Source organism: Pezoporus flaviventris, unplaced genomic scaffold (genome assembly GCF_033815535.1).
Source record: "Pezoporus flaviventris isolate CSIRO_AGI_PZ_B2104156 unplaced genomic scaffold, CSIRO_AGI_Pfla_v1 ptg000036l, whole genome shotgun sequence".
In the NCBI taxonomy this organism is placed as follows: Eukaryota; Metazoa; Chordata; class Aves; order Psittaciformes; family Psittacidae; genus Pezoporus; species Pezoporus flaviventris.
Genome location: NW_026892584.1, coordinates 16,603,738 through 16,628,904, shown reverse-complemented (window position 1 = coordinate 16,628,904; position 25,167 = coordinate 16,603,738). Strand labels below are relative to the sequence as shown.

Below are 25,167 nucleotides of genomic sequence, written 5' to 3'. Positions count from 1 at the left end.
AGTGAGGGGGAGCCCTCTAATATAACCCCTTTCTCCTGGCATCGCTGCTCCAAAGGATTAAAAGTGCACCTCTCACGGAGAGGCTTTTGCATGTTGATGCATTTCAAAATGAAGCAGCTTGCTCCCATTCCATTCCTCATGGTATGTATATTGCAAGCTTGTGTCTAATTTAATCTCCCTACTTAATTTGTGGTTTCCTACTTATTAGAATTGCTTTCTGTTTCCTCATGAATTCCAAAGGGCAGCTTTCCTGCGCATTCATGTGTATCTGGCTCACAGGAGATACTGGTGGCTTGATTTATACAAAGTCTCACTACATACTCTTTATGTCTGAGAATTTTGCTTCAGGATAAAACAGCAGTGGTCTCCAAAAGGAGAAGACCACTGTAGTACATGCTCTGGCAGAGCATAACTGGTGCTATATGTATTCCAAAAAAAGCATTAAAAGTTTTAGCATAACTTTTTGGGTTATCAGGGTTGATTCCTCAGCATATTTTCCAATGACACCGTCATTCCTACTTGGGCAGATAGGATATTTATCAACGCCATCTTTGAGTAATGAGAATGAAAATGGTTAACTATCTGAAAGAATTCCTATATAGGATCTTGCATAGGAAATAATTTCTGGAGGACATGAACTTACTTAGTAAATATATTTCAAATTAAGAAACATCTTTTTATGAAAGGTAAAAGGTACCTACTTCAGATGCCACTCTTATGACACCCATCCTTACTTAAATTTTGCTTGCATATAATTTATCTAGCATGAATTTGAATGTGATAGAAGGACATGTATTAAGTGTTTTAGTCCCAGTCAGTCACATATAATAGGATGCCTTGCATGTGAAAGGATTATTGTCATAAATATGCTTCAATTAAATTTTAAAAACCAAAACTGTAGAGCTGAATTTTTGCAGTCTCCCATATATATGTGATATTACATACGTATCTGTACTAAAAACTTAAAATTTTGCTGAGAAAAGTTCTGCAACTGGAAATGAATTAAAAGTCCAGCAATAGAACCTGTAGCTGAATCTATGGAGAACAGAATGGTAACCCTGAGACCCTTAAAGAAGTATAATGGACTGTTTGTTTCTCAGGACCAGAGTATGCAAAATCTCTACTTGGGTACATGCTCAGCAATATGGAAACCTTTAATGGTTTCAAATATTGCTGTGACCTATATTCAACTTTTGGTGAAGCTGATGTTGCTTAATAAGATCTATAGTTGCATGTAGTAAACTAATAAAGTTTCATACCTACCTAAAGTCAAACTTTGACTGCACTGATCTTTGCTCCTCATTCTCTCAGTGGGATCAAACTGAATTTTTACTGTCCACAAACACAGTTTGTAACATCTAAGGATTCCTACATGTTTGTGAAGAATTTAAAATGAAGAAATGTGAAGTGATCCATAATACATGTTTTCGAGCAACTCAGTTACTGTCTAGAAAGAAGGAAAACTAGCCCAAAACCTCAGAGGAAAAAATAAAGATGTTATTAAAGCCCAGTCTTACTAGTTGTCTCTCTTTCCCTTTGTCCTGGTTATATTTTCACTAGAAGAGCGAGAGTTTGTCAGTAGTCCATATGTATTTGCTCATATTTCGTATGTAAAGCTAACTGCTTCTGTCCACTCACTGCTGAGGATCTTTTAATAATACATTCCTGCACACTAAGCCAGAGAGGTGATGTTTCTTACTCATACAGAACTTGTTTCATTGTAGTGGCAACCTGGTCTCAAAGACAAGAGAAACCAATTACCTTCTTGTGATTATCCTGGTGATATGTTTGCAGAAAGCCAGCCAAAATCAAGCCATCTAAAACCATCCCAATACAGATCCAGAACACTATTAAGGCGGTGTAGGTTCATTAATACAGTAAACAAGTATCCTAGAATGAACACTGCACTGTGTGTTAGTATCCGTTATTTTCCTTTTGGTCTGTGAATGTAATTAGAATATAAAGAAATATTAGTACTGAACTAAGGTATTCATGCATTTTCATAAATGCAGACCCTTTCAACCATCTAGTTAACTGATTTTCATGAGTTGAGTGTAAAATACATACTGGATTTGGAAAATTGTTATTCTTTAAAGAGTTAGGGCACTCTGACAAGTGTTGGTACATGCTGCCTGTCTGAACAGCTATCAAAAGAAGAGCTAACAGGAGATGCAAAGTGCACAGGACTTGCAGAGAATGGGTGAAAACCTGAATTGCTCTGGCACTTTGAATGAGTAGAGCAACCTTTCAGCTCTGTTTCAGCAAAGTACTGAAACTAGCACTTGACTTAAAGCATGTGAATACTTTGCTGAAATAAGCAAGATCACGGATGACACCAAAATTAAGCTCATACTTTTAAGTGCTATGTCAGACTGGTGCTTTTTTGAATTAAACTATTCTGATAGACCTGCAGAATGTGCAAATTGACAGCTCCTCCACTTCCAGTCCTCTAAGATTTCTACTGTAAATGCAGAGGTTTAGGTGCTGAAAAGCATCTAAATAGCATAAACAGTTTTGTAAATGTACCCAAAATCTCCAAGGACAAAAAATGTTGTATCTATGCACAAAATTCAAGCTCAGAAATTTTAGCTTATAGCTAAAAATCCCAGCTCACTGGTAGTAAATATTCAATGGTAGTAAATACTTTATTTAACACTGGTTTCAGATATGTGTTGGATCTTGATAGCATTTGTAAAAACCAGGCCCTTTTATTTTGTGTTTGCAATAATGTCTTTTTGCTTGACTTCAGTCACTGAAGTTCTTTTTAAAAAAATAAATGTTCTTGGAAAAGGTATATAAACTTTATAAAGTTAATAAACATTACCTGGATAATTGATTTAGACTCATTTACATTTACTAACATTCTGTTCTTCCTGGCAGCATACTTCTATAACAAAGGGTACCTCTAATTTTAAATGCACCGATTTGGTGCAACCTTCCTTTGGTGTGAATAGGTATCATAGACAATGCACACTCTCAGGCATGTCTCTATGTGCTTCTGTTTGGAGCTGTCATCCCTGTCATTTTTTGTTTTGTTGTTGGTTTGTCTGGTTTTTTTTTGCTCATTGCAATATACAGAATCCTTTTGAAATTAAGATCCCGTATACCATTTTGCACCATAAAATCTGGGCTTTCTTTTGAAGCTTGATTTTGCAGCTTCTCCTACTAACATGGGTAATTTTGGAGTCAAATTGCAAATGCATGTGTGAACTTTTCCCTGTGTATTGATCACCTTTTTCTTCATCACTCCCATTCCTTTTACAAATGAGACAAAATAACAGGCTCACAAATCAGCTTCATCTCTCTAATCATTGTATTCATCAACTAAAATGTGAGAGATGCCTGGGGAAGAAACAAGTCTTTCCTCAGTTAATTATGGATGTACTTTTTGTAATTAATACAAATTATTACTTAAACAACATTGAGAAAAGAAAGCAAGGATGGTTTCTTGGCCATGAGTATCAGAGCTCTGCCAATGCATTTAAGGAGGTCAAATGACCTGACAACATGCCTGAACCCTCATCTGGTAAAATAATAAAAAGGCGCAAGTATTCCTTTATAGCCTTGCAATTTAACTGTGCTGAGGGATTTCTTAAAAAGAAATGTTGGGGGGGTGTGTGGTAAAAATATAAAAAGATGACAATAGGATTATTTTATTTGTATCTCCTAAAATGAACAGCTGTAATATGCTGCCACATATTGTCCTCAATTATATTTCTTTTTGGCAGAAATAAGCTTCCAACTAATTAAAGGTTAATTAAAGAGATTTTCCTTTTCTGGTTTTACTTGCTACAGTTTCTTTTGGACAGGGATGTTCTGTGCAGCAACAATGCATTATATAAGCAATTGATGGAAAAAAAAATATAGGCATCCCGGTATTTTTGAAAATACCCTGAATAACGATACCATTAGCATTTTCAGACCTTCACAACAGGCCTGATCTGGTGAAGTCAGTGCAAGTCTTTCCACTGACATCAATGGGCAGAGGATCAGGGCTCGTTTATGTGGTACTTGTAGCTGTGTTTTCTCCATTTTTTAATTCTGCAGTGTTTTCATGCTGAGATTTGTTGAAGTTGATAGTGACAATTCTGTTTTGTTGGTTTTTTTTTTAAATTTTACACAAGTGGCAAATTTTGTGTTTATAAGTATCTTTTAGTCCAGTGAGTTGCAACAATTGTTTAAGGACCCCATAGAACAAACCAACAGAAAGAATAGTATCTGAGCTAAGAGGACATAGATGGACTGGGCAAATACGTAGAAGCAATTTTGGCTGAAGACCACCCAAACCCAGAAAGCTCTAACATAAAAGATGCCATAGGACTTCAATGTTTCAGTTTCAGACTTTTGTGGGTCTTTACATATCTTCAGGGCACCACCACCACATACCTTGAACTTAATATTAACCCTATTAGGCACTGTTTTATTTGATTTTTGCCAAACTAAAACCAAAAGAAAGGAAAAGATGTCTTTTATTTAGAGAAGTTTCATTTTTAGAAAAGCACACATGTCAGTGTGAATGTTTTGCCCTTTTTAAAATCAAAATGGCCTACAGCTGGCCAAAGCTACTCATCCTAATTGTCTGATCAGGAATAACTTTGGATTTGAGCAAGGAAGATCCTTAGGACTGCCAGCTTCTGAAGGGCAGAATGGTCAGGTTGGTCCTTTGGAGGATAACTTGTCTGCAGAACTAAAAAAAGGGAGGTCAGAGAAAGGAAGCAGCATCGGGAACTGGAGCAAGAGACAGGGCATTTGTAGCATTTGGAGTGGGTTAGCCTAGCTCCTCTCTCAAATTTGCAAAAATCTCAGTAATTCGATGATCAGAAGAGCCTCAGGAATGACAGGAGAAGGAACTGAGAGAGACTTGCTGCCTCTTCCCTAGCAGAGTGGTGAGCAAAAGTCGGTATGGGTCATCTGGTCTTCCTGTAAACAACAGCAACCTTTTTCACAGTCCAGTGTTGCTGTGCATCACATTTTGGTTGCCTCTATAAAAAGAACAAAATACCTGCCCCCATCAATTCCCCATCAGAGTACAGTAATGAAATGCCCAGCTGCAGATGCAGCAAAATCCATTCCAGTTCTGCTCAGTTATTGTCTGTCTCATCTTTAGCAGATGGCTGGACGATGATGTCTGAAGTAATAAAAATATTAAAAACAAAAACTGCCAGCTGAGTTGGAAAACTGACTAATTTCTATTTTTATAATGTGGTACTTGAAGCCATTATTTCTGAAGCCAGTAATGGCCATATTCAGCATCAGCCGTGTAAGAACATTTATTGGAGAGAAGAAGCAGTACTGAACTACTCCATCCCTACTCTTCTGGAAAGAGAGGGCACCTCACAATATATCCAGAGCAGGCAGGAAAAATCTAGCCAGACAGCCCCATTCTACTTCCATATGTCATTTGAAAGAACAGTGTTACCTGTAACACACTGGTAGTGGTAAGACACATTCTCCTTCAGTGAAGCAAAATACCTCTCAGGCTTGCTACAGCTCTGCTTGCACAAAGGCACACATTGCATTGCCAAGTACTGCATGACACCACCACGTTAATGGTGAGTGAGATGTCACTGGAGCAATTAGCAACATGGCCACACATTTGAGAGAGCATGGCCTTCACTTGCGTTCTCCTCTTACTCCTTGGTGACTGTTATTGTTTTAGCTGTGGGATATAAATACATGATGTTAAATGTAATCACAGATTTTACAGTTATACTGCAAACCCCAAGCTGCTCTGATAGACTTTTTTTCTGCTACAGGTTCTATGTTCTGAATTATACAATAGTAGAGGCTAAATAAGAGCTGAAAGAAAGTGAGGAACAGATGATGCTGTAAAAATACTCACTTCGGTAATGGTCTTCATTCTCTTTATATGGGACAGATCTCTGAATGCCAGACAATCATATGTCTCTAATTCATTCACTCATGTGAGCGATAATTCACTCCTGGAGAGTGAGATTCTACCACTCTATCACTGAAGTGCATTGTCTGGGTTATATTGTCAACTTTTGTGGATTTTCAACTTACTAAAACATAGATTAAGGGTTTTGAAAAGAATAGACCATTTTCAGAGTTGTGGGTTAATAGCCCTTCATTTGAAATACTGTAGATCCTGATTTTCAAGAATTACTAAGCATCCTTCTTGAACTCAGACTCCACAATGATATCTTGATTATTTGAGATAATCCTATTGTCAATATCCTGACATCCACACCATCAGTTTAGCAGTTTTGTTGCATATATCCTAGCAGTAATATTCTTAGTGAAATGGCTGTTTTAAGATTATACTGAGATTTGGACATTTACAATTTTTATTAAAGAATTTCATAGGGTTATGAAAATGCCAATTTTCTTTTCTTTATGGAAAGTATTTGAGTAATCCTACTTTTGGTATCTCAGTTCTCATGTTTAATCTTAATTAGCATTACATATTTTATTAAACAGAGCAACCCCTGGACTTGTTTCATCTTTCTATTCCAAGTTCCATTCAGCAAGGGGACATGAAGAAATGAAGAAATGTGAAATATCAATGGAAAGGAAATTATTTTTGATCTTGGTTTGCTATCTTCCAGGTGGTGTTTGCCATTCCCTTAGATATAGAAAAAGTACTTTGCTTTATCTACATAATAAAGTTCTTAAAATAAATACACTCTAACCCCTGTGATTTGCCACTAAATGATTTTGTGAGCTAGACACATACATTCAGTTCCACACCTTAGCGATGTGTTCAGTTAAGGTGTGCCTGCTCCTGCTTGCTTTGAACCTGCCATCCATTAAGTTCCATTCATGGTCTATACTTCTTATATTCAATGAGGAATGAGCTATCAGACTCAATACACCTCGTATTTACTTCTCATGATTTTATAAAGCTTTGTCATATTTCCACCCAGCTGAGCCCTAGCTATTTGACTGCTCCATGCACGGCAGCTGGTGCACACACTATTGTTACTCCTACCCCTCTCTGTATCTCTCCCAGCTGAATTGTATCCATTCTTGAGACTAGAAACTCACCTGCGTATAGGATTCAAGATGCAGCATTGGTTTACAGTGTGGCGAAGTCTGTGCTTTTTCTAATCTTTGTTTCCCATCTAATTATTTCTATAATTTTATTTGCTACTTCAACTACTACCAAGCAGTGAGCTGGTGTTTCCTGGTTCTTATACCAGTTATAACTTCCAGACTTTTTCTGTGGTGATGGTGGTTGTCTCAGAAACATTCACTTTATATACTTGGATCGTCTGTCTCTCATTCTAGAAGTACCACTTACTTTTGGGTACTTTGGATCTGCCACATGCTAGTTTCATCTGATATCCTCTATTTATTTCTTGTATTAGAGAAATCGGAAGAACTAGTAGACCTCAAAAATTTTTATGTTTATTATATTATCCTTTTTCTCTATTGTCTTTTTTAAGAACAAAAGTCAAGCTAATGCATTCTACAATGATCTGATGGTCAAACTATGAGCAATTTTTAGAAGTATTTTAGAATATTTCTTTAAAAGTCAGCTCAAGAACATTTTTATGCATCTCATAAAAATAGCAGGAGATAATATTGGAAGAAGTAATCTCCATGCTCCTTAACAGAATCCCTCAAATAGGCACAGGGTAGAGTGTTATCCTGATGTTTTATCCTAAATTAATAGCTTTGAGGCAAGAGAATGTGTTTATAGGCTTCAGAGGACTGAACAAGACACTACTGAGAGAATTCTCCCAAACATAGCTGAGCTTGGCACAGAACCACTCCAAACATCTGGTTGGACAAATGTTAATATTTCTAGCTTGCAAATAATTGACTTTTAAATCAATAGAAACATTTTATTAATTATTTTGCCTTCATTTTAGTCTTGTGAAGATGAAGTATTAGAATGTAGTCAGGTAAGTTTCTCTTTTGCATGTTTCTAACACAACCTCAAAATTGGTTATATGCTGTAAAATGAAGCTTAATCCTTGATACAATTTTTAAATTTATATATATATTTCATAATTAGTTATAATAGATTGTATTAATTAGCTACAGTCATTTCCCACAAAAGAACTGGCAAACTCTAATTCTTTGTAGGGTGGAGTTTTGCAATTCATTTTCAGCTATCATGTATAATGCACAATCTCTTCATGACCTCTTGTAGCATGGAGACATACTGGACTGGTGCATACTCCCTATACTACCTCTGAGGGGAGCCATCATCCAACACTTCTGAATAATGCCAAGGAAAACGTACATTTTTGTAATCCTGGCAGGATTACATGGGCCTGATTCTACTCTGTTTAAGTGAATCAGAAAATCTGAAGCCACATAGTCTGTATGTCACATTTCAATAGAACAGATGAAAAATAAGAGTAAAATCTTTGTAGTACAATCTTTGGTTTTCAGTATGATACAAGGATGACAAACAGTAAAATAAACCTGTACAGAAGAAATAACTTTCATTCTTTTTCATTTTACTATCTGGTTATGTGTAATTTGGTAAACTTTATGTAGGAGAGAAGACATTCTCTACTACTCCAAAGTCTGACCATATATAACTACATAGATACAGAATATTGGTGGAGAGATGAGCAAATTCAACAAGCAGATGCGGAAATGGTATATAATAATTATTAGTATGTTATGGCTGGTGTTGACATCGAAAATATCCAATAACTTCATGCATTTTGCATTACTCCCTAGCCTACTGGACTTTGTTTTGCAAGTGTTCTTAAATTCTGAATTGTCCTGATATACTTTTAGGAATATAGTTTATTTTTTGAGGAGACCAGCAGCAATAGGCTGAGAAAATGTCATTAATTACAGTGCTCTGAGAAGCACTGTCTAAAAACCCTACAAGGACTGGGCAAATGGTGCAGTGGTTCAAGGCTGCATTGAGAGTGAGAGATCAGTGAAAGATTTTCCTTTACTTTGAAGATGTGCTGTTCCATGGGATATTTACTTTAGATACAGACTAAATATCTTTCATTGGTTGCAGTGAAGTTTAGAATGTACAAGATGTAAAAGACATTCCTTAAAATTGGATAACTTCATATATTTGAAATACATCAGCTTTTTTCATTGTATTTTCGACTTAATCATTGTATTTGTTGATATTTTTATTTTACACGTCCTAGAAGGCAAATGAGTTAAAAGTTAACTTAGAGCAAACTTTAGGATACACGGTCTTCAAAAGGCTTAAAAATAAGTCAAAGTATGTTGATTCATCTTTACTGTGTAAATCCTGCTGACTCTTAACCAGACTCAATAATAGTGTGACAGTGTGAGGAAGTGTTTGTTGAGATCCTACTGTCATCTTTACCTTATGCTAAAATTAAGAAAAAAAGTCAAGACAAGGATTAAATTATGAATGCAGTAGTTGGTGTAGTTGTTACTTTTTTAAAAAAATTGTTTATTTTTTCTCAGCAACTGTTTTTTCTCCTTAGAGGATTGTCAAGACAGCAAAGATAATGGTGTCATTTCATGTCTCCCATCTCCTTATTTCATATGTGAAGAGCAGACCCCAAGCAGACTACGGGTTCTAGCTCTTGACTTCTATTCTGAGACTCTTAACAGTGGTGCAAATTGTGGGGTTTGCAAGGAACAGAGGCACTTATGGATTGGAATTTGGACTGAGATCACTACTAGATCATTTCACACAGACTTCCAAAAAAATAGAATCCCCAAAACCCAATCATATGATAACTTCTGGCTGAACTCCTGCCCAACTTGAACTGGAGTCAAATATTGCTTTAACTGAACTAAATCTGCCTTGGCCCTCCTGGCTTTCAAATAAAGCAGTTGTTATTTTTGTTTTGTTTTTTCCCTATTATATGAACAAATCTGCTTGGGATGTCCTTAAACCTCGGTGAGCTGATTCACTCCAAAGTAGTATTAGATGATTTAGACAAATGATCTGAGTTACTGATTTCATGGCTGGAGAGAGTGAGTAAGATGTGTGCTCTGTCCCTTGGCTGTCACACTGCTTTAATATATCACTGTTAACATCCCAGTGATTGTGTTGATTACTGCTCTGGATTCTCTATTTATATATGAACTGTATGAAACTCTCTCTGGAAAAACAAAAGAGTACTTTGGCTTATCTGTTTTTGTCTTGGCACATTAAGCCAATTTTTCTAATCATCTGATCTGAAGTGAAATAGAGGGACAAGTTTCACTTGTATTGCATTGAAATGCCTTGTGCTTGCAACCATACAGCTCCTTGCTGGCAGCTCATGCACTCAAAATTTAGGCAAGATTTGCATGGCCCAGTAACAAAATAACATATTACAGTAGGGGCTTTTTGAGTGCTTGAAAGGCATGGTGATGACCTAAGACTAGCATTTTGTCCAAACCTGAAGATCTGTTCCAATATATTCCAGTCAATTTTTACCTTGGGATTTGGAAGTAAAGGCAGGGATTCAAAATCTGCTTTTATTTATGAACATTGTGTAGGAGGCCTTCACAGTTTAGAGCAGGATAACTTTCAAGTCTATAGAGATAAATGTGCCATGTGGTGCCAGGAGAATACGGTTGCTTTTCTCAGATAACTATTTCTATACCCACAACTCTGTAAGTTTCCTCTTCACAGCTGCCCTGCCATGAGACCTAAAATTTTAACCTACAATAAAATAGATGTACGTCAGCATTAAATTTCATATTGGTATTCACCAAATTTGCAGAGGTAGGCACTGCACTTCAGATTGCAAACAATGATTTTTTTATAATGATGAAGATTTTACAAGTCACATGCCTACAAACTGCCTAACAAAGCTTTTATTATTCCTCTTCTAGTTGTTTTTTTTTTATGACATGGAAATTGAGCTTGAGCTGCTTTTTTAATTCATGAATGTTGAGATAGCTAACAGAAAGATTTGGCCTCTGATTCGGAGTGGGACAGGTAATATGGTTTTATTTGTTTCCTATTGAAGAGTGCTTCCAGCATCTGCTAAGTGGAAAGCAAACAAATGAAGCTTGAAATGGAGGAGCAGCTTAAGCCCAAATTTGTGACCATTAAAGTTTTGTTTCTTTTCCTTGCTAACTCAAAGCTGTATCTTGCCAGGTTTTCAAAAGTGTTATACAGATGCATGAAGCAAATGTATTTGCTGATTCACTTCATAAATTGTACGCACCCCGAACCACAAGCAAAAGGAGGCAGTAACTTTTACAGTATTGCCTAAGAAGCACAATTCCATTTTTAAGAGATCAAAAGGATAGGGACAAAATCTGTAGCTAGCAGAATGGACACCTGGGGTGCAAGCCAAACAGTTTTCTATCAAATAGGGCAGATATAAACTACCTTGTATATTGTTGAGCTTCACCTACAAGCACATTTATTACCTAGTACAGGTATACAAAGGCCTTGCTATTAAACTAACCTGCAAAAAGTGCTACAGCTTCTCAGGTATTGTTTCATCCTCCCTCTCATTTCTTCTGTTCCTTTATCTTCATTACCTTCTACTTGATCATTAAAAAAAAAAAAGGGCAAGAAATGAAAATAGCAGAAGAAAATGTGAGGACAAAGGATGAAAAGCAAGAAGAAAAAGCAATAATTGTTACAGTAGAACCTGAAAAAGATTTGGTTTCAATGTCTTCAGGTTTTTTGAATTTCTCATTGAGATGTTAAAAAATGTAGAGTAAACATGAAGTTTTTTGAATTTTTCTTGAAACATACTTACCATTTTTCACCCGGCACTGCTGCCAACTTTCTGACTGTGTAGTACAAACAGCTTTTCAGCTACTCCTACAATGGTGCATTCAGAAAAAGATGCATGTGCTAATGGCACCTGCACAGCCACTCATTTATGGCAGTCAGGGAGCAAGTGAACATGCCAATCAGATAATATATGCAGGTTGGATAACTATATATCTAACTACCTGCCTGTGTGTGGTACTGTAGCTAAGTGAAGGCAGTGGGGTGACATCGAGGCTGGTATGTTCTCTAGGGTTACATCCATTTTGTCCATAGCAGGAAACTGGTTTTGCAGTAGTAATGTATAATTTACATTATCAATATAGTATAAAATAAGTTGTCGACCTTCTGAGTTGCAGATTCAAAGAAAAGAAAAATTAGTCTGAACCAGAATGTTTCTCAGCATCAAGTGCATCACACTTTTTTTCTTGTGATATGAATATGTGAACATCTTTTAATATATATCGCATTAATGAAATAGTGTGTGTGTTTTATATGTTTATCATATCTGTATGTGTGTTTGGTAAGTAGCTTTCTTTAATGCAAGCACATGACTACAAAGAGAACATTCATCTCTGATACTGGAAATATTAAGGCCTAAGGAATATTGGCTAGACACACTTTGGAGCTGTGAAATAATTCTTGCCACCGGTATTTCTAATGAAGACCATCTGCAAATGGCTTTATTTTTTGTTCCAAAAAAGAATTCAAATTGTTTTTAATCCAGCTGAACTTTTGAGGGATTAGCTATTATGTTCTCATTACTCCTTTCACTTACAAATGACTTTCGGGAGCAAGTCCATCACTGAATCAGTTCACCAAGCAGATTATCTCATTTCATAACTGAAAAAAAACAAACACCAAAACTTCCAAAAAACAAAAAAAACCCACAAAACCTCCCAAATCAAATGAATCTTCTACCTCACTATAAATTCAGCTTAAAATTGTCTGATTTTATTTAGTGTGCAGTTTTAGCTAATAATAATAATTTACATATTGTAGGCTTCTGGATAGAAAATTTTAACTCTTTTTCAACACTCATCTTTAAAAATAACTGGGAGAATCCAAAGAATACTTGTGCTTCTGATTGATTCATTATTACCTTTTGGGAATTTACTTAATGATTTTCAGATTTTTTTGGGAAAATGTAAGTAAAATTAGCAGATGAGTATACAATGAATATTGAAAGAAACCCACAACAAAACGTCTGTAGATGTATTCATTCAGACTTTAGGAAAACTTAACTTACTCTTTGACTAAAGTGTTTTCTGAACTCTCCAGAACTGTGTTTTTTATTGCAGGTTATATCCTTCTAAATTCATTGTAAGCAAAGGAAATGTGGCACTGCAATAGAGTGTAGGTGAAATACAAGGTTATCAAGTGACAGAACATTTGACTTTTGCTGTGCAACTAATTTCCCATGTTCTCAATTCTGTGTCACTGAAATAGGAAATATAGGAATATATACCCCGAGGTACAGTGTTCCTGCATTCAGTTTGTGTAATTTTCAGGCAGGAGGTCTGACTAAATGGTTATCGTAGTCCCTTTTGGATTAAAATTCAGGAATTTTAGCTGCTAGGACTAGAATATTGTTTATAATATTACGGTGGGTTTCTAATTCATTCAGCATAAAAACCCCAAACCAAAACAGTAAATGTTATTTCTTTATGTAGGGCAATGTTTTCATCTGATGGAAAATGGAATAACCCACTAAAGTCAAAATGAAGTGACAATGATGTAGTCAGGCTGAGGATTCTCCTACAAAATTGAACATTCAAAAGCAGTATTCATGTTACTCATTACTGTAATTCCCTGGTAGAGTGTTCCCGATAATTATCCCTGTAAGTGCAACAGAGAATAGAGAAACACCCTGCTTCAGTCTACCTTGCAGACCATAAATCATCCCTGCTGTTTCCCAGGGGTGTCTATGCTGAATTCTACCTGGTGTGCCTTCAGCAGTATCTCCTCTCCATTTCTCCTCTATCCTCCTCCTCTCACTCACCTAGCAAGAGTTTTCTAGTAGCAGCCCTGCCTGACTTGACTGCATAATTCATGCCTTGCCACTCACCATATTTTCTCCCTGGAGGGAGCTAGGGACTTGGTCCAGAAATCCTGGCGATCAGCACCGTGGTGCGGCACAGTTCAGTCTGCTGGGAAACTGGGAGGAGAGAGCCCTGTGGTGTGCATGCATGTGTGAGAATGTGGGAGCCAAGGTCCTTCCCAGGGCACTGTGCTGGGAGACAAAACGCAAGTCAAGAACAGACACGTGTTTCTGGTGAGAATCAGAAAAAATAAAAATAGAAAAAGCCATAACAGGTGAAGTAAGTATCTTTTCTTCCCTCATTCGTGTGCAAAGAGCAAACCCTTAGTGCCAGCCCCTGAAGACTAATGTTTGCAGCTCCACATTTCCCATGGCTGCCTAGAAGCCTTCCATCCCATCAGACCATGGAAATGTTCAACAGCCCTGGGATATCTGGAGCCAGAAACCAAAGCATGGTATTCCACAGCAGCTGAGCTATGTGTGTCTGAGCTGCTTCCCGTGGCTCTCTTAGCCATTTCTTGGCCTGGGAGAGAGACATATCTGTGGGTTTCTGTGAGGATACTCACCATTGGGTTCCCCTACCACATTGCAGCATTGTGTCTTGATGCCACAGGCAGAGAGAGGAGCCATGGCGACAGGCAGCTCTGGGAATCCTTTGTAGCTAGCAGGGACTAGCCATGCCACAGCAGTAACTGGTACCATTGCCCAGGCTAGTCTCTGTCTTTCACTGGGCTGTGCACAGGCAGGCACATGGTAGCTGTGTAGAATAACTGACAAAATAGCATTGGGTGAATAGCCGTACGAGGTGTGCAGGCCAGCAAGACAAAGGGTGATTGGTACCTGCTGTACTGGGTTTCGGATGTGACTGCCTAGGCATATACCGGTCATCTGACAATCTTGAACTTGGTATTTCATTGGCAGTGGTGGAGGAGAGTCTTAAGAATTCAGAGATTAGAGGGAAGTGAGGATGGATGAACAGTTTTTTTTAAAGCAAAGAGCAGGCCTGCTGCTGCTCTGGAGCTTTCCTCTCTCTCTGTAGATTAAGGGAGGCTCCAGTTCCTTCAGGGCTTTCCCCAGGTGCTGGCTAGTGTGTGAGCTCATGCCCTGACAGGAAGGATGCATATTGTGCTCACTGAGGATGAGATACGTGTGCGCCATGGCATTTTTGAATTGTATGTGGGAGCATGGAAATTACTGTACACAGTGGTGCAGGGTCTGTGTCCTGTCTTAATGGATATATTCTGGCAGACCAGGAAAATTCCTGGGGATCATCCACACTGGTTAGCATACAGAACAAGAGGTTTCCTCACTGGGATTTCAATTAGGCACGGTACTGTGTGCAGAAAAAAAAACGAACACTGTGTGCATTGCCAGAGAATTTGGCCTCAGGGGAGCTGACGGGGATGCTGTGACAGGACACTGTAAACACAATGACTTATATTTCCAATCAGGATTAGTAATTGTTCAGGCTATCAAACATAAATGTGTTTAGACAAATGGATTTTATATCAAGCTTTTGGTCATATGTATTCATGCACTGCCACATCAATTGAAAGCAGGATGAGAGCCATCAAAGGAGCAGTAGGTTATGGGCAATCTGACCTCATGGGTCCTGGGAAAAGTGTAGGTTTCAGTGCTAAGTACACAAATCAGCCATGCTAAGCCTGCATGGGAGAAGAATGGCCAGAATATGTTGCTCATCAGTAAGGCATGAGAGGAGTCAGTTTAAAGTTTGTGCACACACACATTGGGAACGTGTATACTCCTCTCTGTTTCAGGGTTGACTTGTTTACCGACATGCCCATCAGCTATATTAGCAGCACTGTGCCTCAAAGTTTCTGGATAACTTGCTGTTACTTAACCAATGATAACCAGGTATAGAATTTGGTTCCTATGGGGAGATTGATGCTGTAGGGACAGAAATCACAGATCTATTATCCATTGAATAAGACGGTGGAGAGCTCACTGGCCCTAATAGCCCTCCTCCCTGGCAAGCTGACCATTTGGTGGAGAGGTCCTTTCGCTGCCTCTGAGTCACACAGATTCTGTCCCACTGTGATTTGGTGGGAAGCACACTGCCTGGCCTGGCATGACACTTGTACAGGTGGCACCTTTTCATGTTGTTCATATTCAGATTGGTTCTAGAAGAATATTTGGCAAAAATCAAATACATATCTCAGTAGAGAGACCTGGCTGCAAAATGCAGCTATGAGATAAGCAAATATATATATATAGTAAATGTGAGAACTGTCTCTTATAGCAGCATAACTCACAGGTACAAAACTACCAATTAGATATGCTTGTGAAGTTGTTGGACTTGCATGTACAGCACAAACTGAATGTGAAAATTTGGCCCACATGTGTACCTCTCATATCTGGCATTTAGAATTCTGAGGAATTAAACTCTAAAATGTCTCAGTACTTTTGTTAATGAACAAAGTTAGCATTATTGTTAGCCAAATTTCTAAACAAATTACAGAAGTTATGATGAGATTTTCCATACTCAAATTTTTAGAATAAAAACCCCATGAACAGCATGAAAAGTGGATTGCCCACTTCATTCTCTCTCTCATTTAGGAAAAATCTTGCCAGAGCTCAGGCAGCTGCCAAGATTGCAAAAGCTAAACAATTCACAAATGTGGGCGCAACACTTGTGCCTCTGAAGTCCAGGCAAGGGATTGGCATCCCATTTGGAGGGAAAGCAGAGGAAACCCTAGCTGACTCAGAGACAGGTGGAGGTACAAAGCACTGGCGTTGGCTTAATCATGAAACTGACTGTAAGGGAAAATTTTTATTGCCAAAGGATACCCTCATTTGTGATCTGCTCCACAGTTCTTGGGTAAAAAAAATAAATATTTCTCCTTGGTGCTCAACCGACTTACCAGCATATGAGCTAGTATGGGCACAGGTAGGAGAACCATCTTACTAGACCTGATCCAAATGCCGCTGCAGTCAATCAGATAAGAATAAAAGAGTTAGTCACTGAAGAGCCATTATACTGAAATATCTAGCATTTGTTACTGATCTGAGTTATGACACAGACTAATGGCTAAGAAAAGGCTTTCTTTCCCATTTCTCCTTAGTTATTTTTTTTTTAATAAGAAATTTTTTAAATAGTCCTCTTTTGGCTACTTGAATTAGAACTTTTGTTTCCTTTAAGCTGGAACGTTTTACAAAATTAAAATCTGTGAAATCTTTGTAAATTTAGACAATAAAAGATTAAAGAAAGAAAGATCAGCATTGTAACAAGATATTGCAAAATTATTGAAATTAAATGCTTCATCTGCACTCAGCACACACATTTTTCAGATTTTTCAATTTGTGAAATTATTGAGATTTTCGTCTTTCATCCTGATCTGAAAGAAAAAAAGAACTAGCAGTTTAGAACTACCCACAGGAACAGAAGGGAGTTTCCTGTTCTGCTTCGTTCCAATTTGGTTGCTCTCTGTTGTGAAGTTATTTGCTAAGGGCCACGTATTCCTATAATTTATAAAGGCCTTCTAATGGAAGAGATGGGATGAGGCAATGGAAGTTGGTAAGTACTTCCTGAGTATGAAGACCAAAGCAGCTCGTAACTTGTGCTCCCCCCTTCTGCTCTATTCATTCCCCAAACTGGCATTATTCCTCATATTTTTATTGGGCACAGACAAGCAAAGCACCTTGCTAATACACAAGTCTCAGCCATACTCAGAGACCTTAATGAAAGGGTGGTTAAACTTCCTGCAGACTAGGTTTCAAAACATAGGAATATTTTTGAATGCAATTAAAAATCTTAATAGATTTCCCAAAGCCAGTCCAGAATAAAGAAAATTCTTCTTTGGCAACTTTCAAATAATGGAGAAAATTCAGACCACAATGTCTCTGAAGCTATCCCTAGAGTCAAACTGGAATTTTTATTGCTGCATTGCCTTTTTAGTCGTGCCACTTTTTAGCACTTTAAGTTCTCAAATGAAATGATAGATCTATGAGCAAAAGTTTCTGATGCAGTTAGAAGCAGCCTATTCAGCCTGTGTTGTATATGAATTGCTGGCCATTCCATTTCATTCAAACCTCAGCACTCTTAAGGTTTTCAGGAAGTTATTCAATGCCATACCATCAAGAAATTTTGCATGCTGCACTAAGGGCAGCTGTGATTCCATGCTGGTGGAACTCATCCATGTTCATGTTTAAGGGCCTCTGTCAGTGACTGCACAGTCACATATGTATAATAATTAGGTGGAATTGCTCCAGATTAAAGAAATGCCCAGCCAAAACCACATCACAGCTCAGATACCACAAACTTACCTCATCAGCAAAAGAATTCCAATAAGAAAAGATTCATTTTGCAACAATTTGCATCCAATGGTGTATAAATACATCAATCAGACATTATGTCTGAAGACCTCCAAATTGGGGTTCAACAAGTGTGTTAAAATAGACTCATTGTTATCTCCCTTTCAGAGAAGAGTCTGGGCAAAGTTCTTAGTTTTCTGTCAGATTTTCACTGAAGACAGGTATAAGCCATTATCACTGCTAGTGTGAGCATTGTAAGTATGGAAGTGTGACTCACAACCACACCACCCCTCACCCGCATCCTGCACAGGAAGTGAGGTGCCTTTCTTCAGATACTTACAGCCTGATGGGGCAGCGAAAGAGACAAGGAAAGCAGTGACAAAGAGTGCTGAAGGACTGCCATCGCTAACATATTAAGTCATGGTTGTGCTAGAAACAAGTTGCAGGTGCCCTTGCAACCAGCCCAGCACCTTGTTATTCTCTGCCATGTAACTGTTGAAACCAATTAGCCCCGTATACATACATTTTAACTGTTTCTCCTTAAATTTGGACTTTTCTGCATTATCAAATACATAAATTTTTATTGTTTAGGGATGTGTTTAGGGATTTATAAGATTTTCTAGGATCAGAAAATTGTAATATGACTGAAATAAGTCTCCTTAAAGTCTGTGTTCATGAGCTGAAAAAGGTTTAAAATATAACTATTTCTTTTTGAGCTCAGATATAGAAATATTTGAAAGCAAAAAATTATTCTTTAGTTTGTTAGCACTATTAAATCTGCAAACACTGTCATTTCTGATTAGGAATAAGAGTAACAATTACCACCCTCTCCTTCCTGATCTTCAGAAATCGGAATCCTATGTCCTGTGAGTGAACACGTACAGACTGCATAAATAAAGGAGACATTTTAACAAATTCTCTACACAGGATATTTTGCTCCCACTTTAAAGTCAATAATACCCATCGAATCCTAAACCATCTGACTTCACCTTTATGCTATGAAATACCCTTTTGGGTTATCACAAAGTAAAAATGGTTATTTAACACCTTGTATCATAGTAAAAGAAGTCAAAGGAAAAAAAGGTAAGCTCTGCTTTAGGTCCTGCTGATCAGTATAAACATTTTGAAGTACACCTAAAATAGACTGCTTCCCTGAGCTCACGTGTATTTAGTTCCTAGTAGTATACATGGACATTTACAAACATTACCCAAAAGATACCAAGAGAAAAAGCACTTGCCTTAGAGGACTAATCTGAGTTTCAAAATTACATATTCTTGCTATTACCCCATGAATCCAGATAGTAAGATATTAAACAGCAAAACCAATCCACGTCCTCTCAGTGTGGTTCAGGAGGATTTTTGCCTGTGTATGTACATATTATAAATGCCATGTCTTTGTGGGTACATGTATATGTGCACTTGACATACGCATGCACACACCAATGTGTGTGTATCCAAAATATGTGCTACATATATTATTTTATATGAGCCAGTAGTGATAGGACAAATGGCAATGGCTTTAAAATGAAAGAAGGTAGCTTTAGATTACATATTAGGAATAAGGTTTTTTACTACAAGGGTGGTGAGACACTGGCACAGGCTGCCCTGAGGAGCTCTGGCTGCCCCATCTCTGGAAATGTTCAAGGCCAGGTTGGATGGGGCTTGAAGCAACCTGGACTAGTGGAGGGTGTCCCTGCCTGTAGCAGGGGATTGGGACTAGGTGACCTTCAAGGTCCCTTCCAACCCAAATCATTCTACGATTCTGTCATAGGAGGAAGTTGCTCCACATACACTGACGTATAAATGAGTATGGATGAGGAGAGTCTGAAAAAGCAAGGTGGAAACCAGTGCATTCCCTTTGCTTTATTGTGTACGGTTATATATCTTGTGCTGTAATTTTACCATTCTGAAAGCCCATTTCTATGAGATGTTTATTTCTCATTGATTTTTGTCTGAAATTATTCATCTAAATATTTTAAATGTTCATATTTTTCCTTAGGATAGGTAGCTGTTCTATTGATTCTGTTGTTTTCTTCCTATGATGCTTATCTATTAAGAAACTAGCCCAAGACTAATTTCATATGACACACTCTCCAAACTTTCTCACCAAGTATTAATATGTGTAGGGCTCTTTCCTGACCTCTCTGAAATAAATCTATATCCATTTTGCTGTAGCAGTCACCATGTTGCCTAGTGGATCATTGCTATTAAGGGTATAAATCTGGTGCCTTGGCAGTAAATTAAAGTATGGTTTGGCAACTATATTTAGGCTTTGATGTTATGAGTTGTCCTTTCCAAACAAGAGTTTCTGGGTGGTATTTTAAAGTTATGCTCTCTGCTGCTGTTTTCCTGGATATGATAACACTGCAACATGTCTGTTTTGTTAGAGTCTGTGCTGTATGAATCCTGCACATTTACCGGTCTCTTATTATGACTCTTTTTTTCCCAGAAGTGGAAATGACAACAAATGAGTTCACACTGCATGGACTCAAGTACCTCAAGGTACCTCGGAGCACAGCCAGAACCCAGAGGGGAGTGGACCAAGCCTGCAACAAGAGCCATCAGAGGGGAATAACTCACCCTTGCCCTCTCATACCTGACCCTTGTCCTTCTTGTTGGTTGGCTGCTGAGTGCCTGAAAATGTCACTTCCAACCTCAGGTGCGAAACTGTGTAACTTACTGTTTTGAAGAACTTTCCTGCATTTCTGCCAGGGGCAGGAAGCTGTCTCCCTCAGCCCCCGCGCTCCCCTGGCACATGCTGCCCACAGCCCTATGGCTGGTGGCTGCCCAAGGGTTTCAGTTCAGCTAAGAACACTGTGAGCACCCAGCTGTCAGAGGACAGCGGAGTACGACAGACTTGCTCATCTAGTCCCCAGTTAATAAACGTTGAAATAACTCCATATTTTTTCTACTTTAAGTCCTGCCGGTTTCAATTGTGTATCCTGTCTTCTGCACAGAGGTGAGACATCAATCTCCAAATAAGTCTGCACATATTTCGGTACATCTAATATGTACCAACAAAGGGATGCACACATTCTTTCACTGAGGTGAGGCAGCAGCGTCTCAGGTAGAGGAGACTGAGGTTGCCATATTGTGTACAGGCCCAGTGCAGGATCTCAAACCCCAGCAGTAAAGAATAACAGACATTTTGCTTCAGGAGTGGACATTCAACGTAAACTGCTTTGCTTAGCAGCTGCAACCATGAATCTCAAACCACATACAGACAGAAGGGAGATAAGGTATCCACAAGAAACCTCCCAGGAGTCAAGATAACGACATTTTCCTAAATAAATAAAAAAATAAATAAATCTTCTTTTTCAACCCAAATCTTCAGATTTAGCTTTAAAAGAGCTCTATCAGATAAATTCAGCATTTCACAGCTGAATCATAGAATCATAGAATAGCTAGGGTTGGAAAGGACCTTAAGAACATCTAGTTCCAATCCCCCTGCAATGAGCAGGGGCACCTCCCACTGAACCACTAAACAATGTCACCCAAAGCTTTGTTCAACCTGGCCTTGGACACCATTTGTCATAGAAATCTACAAAGAAAAGAATCAGTTTAGAAACATGGAAGTAAAGAACCCTCCATCCTCTAGTCAGTTAAAATGTTCAAAATAGTCAGTTCAGGGATTCAGTAATACTGGACATATTTTTTGACCTGTGAGATGTACAGGCAGCCTCAGCTTAGCAGCATATTGGTGATCTGTGTTCATATTGACAAAAAGCACAAAGAAATATTCTTTTCAAAGAAAAGATGCTCTCTCCCTTTCTGGGCAAAATTTGAGCTCACTTCTTGTGTAATGGTGTCTTGTGGGTTTAATTTTCACATGCTATTCTCAAATGTAGGTACACTTACAGCTGTAGAAATGGGAGAAAAAAAACAAAAGTCAATGCAAAATATAGCACACTTCCAAAGACCAAATCATGCCAGAATGTAGCAACTGGAATCTTCAAGGAACCCTGGGGAAGTTCTTTTCCCCATTTCTGCTGCCGCTCATAATGAACAACTTGGTTTTCCTCTACAAAATTCATTCCTTACTCTGCCAAAAGACTGCTGGCAAACATTTTTTCACATGAAACAAAGAGTCTGCAATTAAACACTTGTAGATAGCAGAACTCAGTGAGTTATGAATGCTCTGGAACATATAAACAATCCTACAAGAATCGCTTCCATAATGTGAGTCAACAAAGTGAACAAGTTCTAAGCATAATTTAATAAATTTTAATTTAATAAAGCTACACTTCTCTCTCATTAAAATGGTATTATGAGAATACTGCACTTCCACAATATTTTTAAAAGGTGGGCAATCAGCAAGAAAAGGCCATTTTTCATGTTTTCCTCAAGATATCGAGGTTAATGTACCTCTAAGCACAGCTCAGGCTAAAGAGAAAGTGTGAAACCTGTAGAAAAAACCTGTTAATTCTTCTGGAAGCAGGATCGAAATATTTTTCCTTTTTTCTCCCCAAATAATAGCATCCCACATTTTTGTGTATCCTGAGAGACCATTCAATTCCCACTCTTTAGTTCTCTGAGTGCTGAGACAACCTGTATTAGTAGTTCTATGGTCAGGTGGACCAGCTGCTAACTTTTTTGTCATGATTTGTCTTGTGTATCACAGAAGCTTTACAGCAGCAGATGAAAGACTCAAGGAACTTTTACATTGTTTGGCTGAGAAGTGGAGTGAAGCATTTGTGGGTTCTGTGCCATGATAATACAGCTAGGTTGCTTTTTGGATCCAATACTGTCTTTAAATTGTGAAGATCTACCAGCACTGGACCAGTCAGGGTATTCATCTTGGCCAGTCCTTAGCATATTCAGCAATATGTCCCATTGCACAAGTGCAAGTCTCCTCAACTGATTCTTGTTTCTGAGCAGTCATCCATCAGCTCAAGTTCTGATGAGATGCTGACTGTAGTCTGCAGGTGTAAATGTAAGCATAATTCTCCTGCCTCTCCCTAGAAAAGCAGCATGACTCCAGCCTAAGAATACACACCAGCTCATGTGGGAGCAAGCTTAAAAAAAGGCTGGGAAACATTGAATATTTGGGTTTGATTTATAAAAAAAATATTTTGACATTTCTAAACTGATTTTTTTCTAAGCATACTGGTCTCTGAAAATGCCAACTTGGGATGAAAATAGTTTTGAAAATATCAGCCTTTTTCCCTAGGAAGGAAATTTCATCTGTCAAGTAGCTGTAACATCCAAAACTAGTCAAGGGCCGAAATAAGTAGGAAACACATGCCCTAAATACGTACCTCTCTGTTTATTGCTGAACCCAAGGAATTTAGCTCAAATGGGAACCATTTGGATTGGGCTGCTTGCCTCTTTTTTTAATGGCCTAATTTTGCAGCAGTAGCCATGACTATCATAACAACCAAAACAAAGAAAAATATGGAGTTGGACTGAGAATTAGTACATTCTCTCTGCTCATGAGGGAGAAATCCAACCCAAACCTTCACTCCCAAACACACATTGCTGAATTTTCAGGACGTTTGACTGGGGATTCATAGCTTCTAACTCAAGTTCATCTCTGCTACCAATTGTTATCAGATATCGCTATGACAATCACCCTGCAGGCTTCTATGTTTATCTAGCAGGTTTGTGCTCTACACCACCTTGGAGTTACAAAGTAGAGAAAAAGTGTCTTTAAGCCAAATTCTTTGTCCTCATAATTTTGGCAGCATCAGGGGATTCTGAATTAGCTTTTGTAGTTAAGCACATGCTTAGCTACATGCTGCTCTGATTTTTGACTTTCCTTCACTAGGAGTGATCACTGTCAGTTTCAGTAGGAAACCTGCTTTGTTCTTTTAACCCCGTGGTAGCAGGCTCCACTGAGTGTCTGCCTCCCTCCTATTCCTAAAGCCAGGGCCTGTACAATGCCTGCCCTGCATGGGTTTCACTGTCAGCCGCTCTGTTCAGTAGTTGCAGCAGAGGACTTTTCCCCCCAGCTATATACAGATATTTACATTCCTTGTTTAATAATGTACTGAATAGAAGCCAGAAGAATTAAAGTGTGTGACTCACCATCCAGCCTGATCTTTTCTTAAGGTAAGGAAACTTTTTCTGCCTCTCAAATAAAAAGAGAGGGAATATGAAAGAACAACAAACAGAACAGCATAGGCATGACACAACCATGTATGGGTCTGTGAAAGTAAAGGTGCTAATATTATATTGTCTTCTTTCCAAAGGGTCAGGGTTTGATCATGTTCACATACAAATTTAAAAATTTCTCAACATTTCAGCTGAGGGTGATAGGTAATAGACCTTCTGCTTGGGAAGGAGCCTGCTCTTTCTCCTCCCTTCCACTACTTCAAGGTCTTTTGCAAAGTAGTTTTGTAGTTATCTCTGTTCCTGTTAGATGAATCATTTAACTTCCACCTGTTGGGCTTCTGCTTTCTTTTCTTACTTGAAATAATAAATATCTTTGAATAAGGGTTTCTTGGTTTACAGTAGGGTTAACATTTGCACTGGGGAAATACTTTAAGCAGAAGATTATTGCTAACAATCCTTATTTTCTGAAAGAAAAGTAAGCTGTTTCTTGGCAGCACCATCTGTGAGAAACGGGATCCTCCCAAACATTTGGGAAAAATCCCTACTGCCAGCTCCTACACATCACATTATTTTTCCCCCCTGTAATGTGTCTTTTCTTAAACTAATAACTAATGTAGAAACCAACAGAGTCAACTGCAAACCTTACTCATGTACTCACCATCCTGGATGTGAGTGCCACAGCAGTACTGATGTGCCAGGAACACTTGCCTTGCTGAGATCCCCTAGTATGGCACGGCTGTCCAGGTATCACACACATATATAATAGCATGGCAGAGCTAGCCCATTCCTACCTGTGGAAAGCTGTAAGAAGACAGTTTATCACATGTGGAAAGACTGATGCTTTAGATGGAAATCTCAGTGAGGTTTGAGACTGTTCAGAATTCAGAGTAAAATGCAGGGTGATATTAGCTGTATCCCTAGCATCAGCGCCTTGAGCCTGTAGTACACAATAGAGCTCAATGGGCTGAGATCTTTAGAGTAAAGGCTGCTATACTGTGTTTCTGTCCATACTGTCTGATACTCTTTTGTTCTACTCTGTTCATGGGTTATTTCTTTATTTTCAGGAACAAAGGGAAGGAACTGGTGAGTTTCTGAAGCTTGAAACAGGTCAACTATGCGAGAGGGAGACAAATGATGGACAAAACTG

At 38.3% G+C, this 25,167-nt stretch overlaps 1 long non-coding RNA gene across 1 annotated transcript; it reads right to left on the bottom strand.

Moving 5' to 3' along the window:
• Nucleotides 1-9,041: 9,041 nt before the first annotated feature.
• LOC133274312 (uncharacterized) lies at nt 9,042-24,806 on the bottom strand. Its single transcript, XR_009745104.1, has 3 exons — nt 24,679-24,806; nt 13,722-13,886; nt 9,042-10,582 (listed from the first exon to the last, which is right to left on the bottom strand). It is a non-coding gene; the product is annotated as an uncharacterized LOC133274312 (long non-coding RNA).
• Between the last annotated feature and the right edge of the window lie 361 nt (nt 24,807-25,167).